Source organism: Atta cephalotes (assembly GCF_000143395.1).
Source record: "Atta cephalotes unplaced genomic scaffold scaffold00003, whole genome shotgun sequence".
Classification (NCBI taxonomy): domain Eukaryota; kingdom Metazoa; phylum Arthropoda; class Insecta; order Hymenoptera; family Formicidae; genus Atta; species Atta cephalotes.
In genome coordinates, this window is record NW_012130067.1 from 5,688,220 (window position 1) to 5,693,540 (window position 5,321).

Here is a 5,321-nt window from a genome sequence, read left to right on the forward strand (position 1 = left end):
CTAAGTAGTACCGACTAATTTAAAGGTAAAAGTTAACTAATAGTATAGTAAATTAATTTTATTTAACTTAGTTATTCTTGTAATACAGTCTCTCTCTCTCTCTCTCTCTCTCTCTCTCTCTCTCCCCCGTTTGTGATTTTTTTTTATTTATGTGTACCTACAATACGTGAGTAAAGTTAAGTTTCGATACCGATGGCTATTTGAAATTAGTTGTAATTTAATGTAAAATCTCGCAATTATATTCACAATAGCATATTTCAAAGATTAATTAAAGTCCAAGAACTCTATTAGTGTAAAGATGCTGAGGTCATATAATTTCCGAGCTATAATGTTTGTCAAAAATAATTGTAATCTCAATATCTTTTATATTAAAATTTTCGACTTTATATGATACCTAGACTATGATATTATATATGGAAAGAATAATTTTACTGAAGTATTTATAAAACTAAATGCTGATTTAAAATTAATTTCGTTGGATTTTCAAAATAATTATGTAAGACCCTCAGACTGATTGCTAGAATGTCAAAACTTTTTGCAGCATTGCTTATTATGGTTGAGATTTCTACCTAGCTATTTTGACGACCAACAAAATTATTTTCAGATCTGTATCTATATCTAAATTTTTAAATATAATTCTTCAACAAAATGATTCTTTCCGCGTAGTATGTTTGCAATGGAGTATTCTATTATTATGTACATATAATATCAAATACAGAGAAAATTTTTCTACTTTTTTTTTTTAACTAGTTTGATATAAATTCAACGTTGAATTTGTTATATAAATATTATCAGCGCTTCTTAAATTTGGGTAGCAGAAATATAACGATGATAGTCCATTTCACCAAAATTAATATGAAAATGTAAGTAGCAAATTGTATTCAATGCTAACTTTTATATTTGAACCAACAATGTAGTCTTAATATTTGTTATTATGCGATGCGCGCGGCGCGGCCTGTTGTTTATACTAGAAATTCTTTAATGGACATGAGAAAGCCACATTTGATTGACCCATCATGTTTTAACTTTTCACAACAAACAATTCTTGAGAGAGAAGAAGAGAGAGAAATAAAAAAAAACAGAAATGAGAATGAAAAAGAAAAACAAATAGTAAATGTATGTTCTTCTTTCTCATGTGATTTTATTAAAACTACTATCACGCATACAAAATTATTTATTGTCTCTGGATTGTGATATAATATATGAATCGCTGGATCACATACTACACGTAACACAAAAAGTCATGATTTCGTGTATTTCAGAAAATCACGAGTTGTATACGATTAATAAGATTAATCGAGAGCGCCATGCAAATTAAATGCTGTGCAATCGTCGTACTTTATTAATTAGTTCGCGTGCGATCGTAATTAATCGTGTTTTTGCAAATGCTGTGTTAGCTATAACAAAGAAATCAAGAAGAGAAAGAGAAGGAGGACAACGATAAAAAAGAGAAGTAGGAAACATCGAATGACGACGAAGCAACGTTGCGAAATAAGTGATTTAATATTTATATGCATTTACTACTTACGATATAATCATTTATTCTTATTTATTTAAATTATTTATTCAATTGATTTAAATAAGAATTAGAGAAAAGATAAATTATGCAATATTATTTAATAAATTACATTGATCACATAAAAAAATATATTTTATCTTATATTTTGCAATATATTTGAAAATGTTTTAAATAGAGAAAAATGGTACAAAGATGAAAAATATCGAATAAAAAAAAATAAATTTTACAATGAAAGATATGATACACAAACATTATTCAATTTTAAGTTTTAATTTTAGAAATGGAAAATTTTTTTATTTATCTATTATTACATATAAACTTCTTTATAACTATATAATTATTACATATCCACGTAGAGACAAAAAATTATTGCGCTCAACAATAATCTATCATTCACACTCACTATTTTTTGAATTATACTTATATGATGAGAAAAAAATTAACTTTGACATATTTTCTTATTTTTGTTATATTTTTTCATAAATTTATTTGACAAAAAACAGTGTGTTTTGTATATTCACTTATTGTTAGATTAATCCACAATAATTATTAAAACAAAGTTTGCGATGAAAACGTGTTACACAAGCGCGATTTTAATATTTTATTTTTTATATAATGAAAGAATAAAACGGTATTTGATTTTAATATCGTTATGAAAATATACGTTATGAGAATATACGCTTGCCAATGCAATTTGTTTTAAATCTTTATTGCCTATCCTGGACGGAGATATTACAATTTAAATAATTTTTACAATAATTTTTTACTTTAAAAATGAAAATCGACTCTCTTAGCGTGAAATTAGTTTTATTTTCTTTTTTAATCGACAATATCGTAAACTAATTATACAAGATAAACAATCTTATATTCATTTGAAGTGCTAAACTTTTAGCTTTTAAATGATTCGCCCTCTTTGATTTTTTTTATATACAGATATTGACGTTATATTGATTTATTATTTTGATCTAATTATGAAATACCAACGTGCACATTGACGGCAAGGCGTATTATGTTTCAAAACGTTTGTACAACATGCGTTTTCACACCTGTTTTTTAGTGCATCCGTTATTATATGCAAAAAATAACGCGCGGCGTTTTTTCTATAGCATGCGTACCGAAATTTCAAAATACTATAACTCCACAAAAAATAGTGATTTATTGATGCGCGACAAAAATTGATCTTCTACATGTTTTGCATTTTGTAGATGATTACGTTGAATATATGCGCTTTTTAATGATATTTATATACGTATATGTGTACAAATAAGAAAAATGTTGAATTATAAAATATAAAAAATGAGTTGTTTTTATATTTTCAAACTATAAAGCAACAAATAAATAATTATTAATTCTACTTTATTGAACATTCTGTTGGAAATAATTAATAGAGAAATATTAAGAATTTTTTAAAAATACATGAGAAATAAAAAATATATTATTTATATCTTTTTTATAAAAAAATTGTATTATCATATATAAAGAGTGCTAATGATCAATAAATTCTAATATTTAACAAAAATATCATAACAAGAATTTTAAAGAAGTAGTAATAAAATAAAAAAACGAACTAAATATATCTTTTGCTATTGATTCTTATAATTCAAGTATATTTTATTTATTGGAAAATTTGGTTTTTTGATTTTTCACGTGTATATAATTCGTGGTATGTTAGCTGATATTAAAATAGCCAATTTTAAATATAAATAGACCACGTTATTTAATCTTTTGTTTTCATACGAAAGTTTGTCAAAGTTAATTATTTTACTTTTTTGGAAAGTTAAATTTAAAAGATAAAGTTTCTTTGTTTTATTATTGAAAAATGAAAATTAAATAATTATTTAAATAAAATTAATGAAAATTAAATAATTTCATAAATTAAATATTCATAAATTAAAAAAAGTATTATATTTTTTCTCAAATTTCATTAGCAAAAAAAGTCAATATTTTAATATCTTTTTATCAATAAAAATATAAATTTTATTATTTTAAAGATATTAATAGCTCTGTTTGCGATTGCATTTCAAGTTTGACAAACTGAATCGGCGCTGTTTATAAAACTATAATAACGTATTTGCAAAATTTGCATATTAACATTATTTATATATACTCTTGATCTAATTTTAAATTATAATTATTTATTATTTTAAGTACTCATTGAATTTTATTATTTCTTTTAAATCGCGTAATTAATTAATTCAAATTTTCATTAAAAGGAAGTATTAAAATTACAATTTGTATGTAAAATATTATTAGTTTATTATAAAATTTATTACCTGTTTTATATACACATATTAATGGAGTCGAATTAGGAAATCAGTAATAACATTTCCATTCTAAGACTCTTAACTGAATTTAACTGTTTTTGGCGAACGCTAATGAATCTACAAATAAAACGCAAAATATATTAATCCATTTATCGAAATGTAAAGAACAAAATATTCGACATAAATTAATTCTATAATACTATATTAAATATAATACTATGTTAAAAAAATACATTAAATATAAATAGTGACGAGACAATTGGTATGCAAGGTTCGACTTTGTTTTCATTAAGTATGTGGCCTACGCTGATTTTTACAAGAAAATCGGGGCGCTATCATTCACGTGATAATTAACTGACGGTTAAATAAATATAGATATCTGAACGAATGATATATGTATATACAATTATTATATCCCAAAACGTGATGCAATAATAAGATAAGAATGCTATGCGGATAGCAAAATAATTTTATTGATATTAATCATTGAATTACTCATCTACGTTGAGTGATTGTCGAGGTTTACACGATTCGTGAATACATCGCGATTTTGGGCCTTCGTTACAAAGCGAATGTCTCGTAGGAGTTTATTTGTAGTAAGAATTGAAATATTTTATTTACAAGACAACAACTTGTTTTTGAAAGAATGAAAGAAATGCGTAATAAAAATAGACTGCTTATTCCTATGAAATTCATATGTCATTATCGATTTAGAAAGAGAAATAGTTTGAATTATATCGCCCTATCTCTTTCCCTTTCTCTCTCTCTCTTTCTCTCTCTCTCTCTCTCTCTCTCTCATTTACATATCGAGTTAAAGAGAGATGCTGGTAAGCTCATTTCTTTCTAATAGAACATAGATGCTAAGATTACAGAATATGCAGTTTATTACGTCTATGGATGCGTTCGGGGAAATGCTTTTAGAATTATTTGTATTAAGGTTCCTGACTACTCAGCCAGCAACACAGATCAGACGGCAGCCTGGCGAAACTGTAGTCTGACACACAAGCACGAGCCCATGTATATACATGTGCTCTCGAAAGCAAGCACATACATGCGCGCGCGCGCGCGCGCGCGCGCGTGTGTGTGTGTGTGTTACAGCGCTTCGCTACGATAAATGACTGAACTTATAAGCGTGGAAAAGTGATGAAATTTATGTGCACGCCATTTCGTTATTATTTGTGAAAATGTGACTTGTCTCATACTTATCGTCGTAATTATCGATGAAAACTAAAATTATCTTGGAATTTTATATATGTAAAAGCGTATATTTTTACTTATTTCAACAGCTAAACCGTGTGTTTCTGCCCGAGTATAATTCACTTTACGTGCCTTTTACACGACCATTTACTGACGGTAAGAGAGGAAAGGACAGTTTTCGATTTTTACAAGTATTTTAAAGCGATCTCATCATTTCGTTTCATTCAAATTGTCTTTACTTACAAATGGCATGCATCATAAATTAACGTGTATTTCTCGTTTCTGACGTCATAATTCGAACATGATCATCGCGACTAATCAGAAACTTTATGTTCTATTCT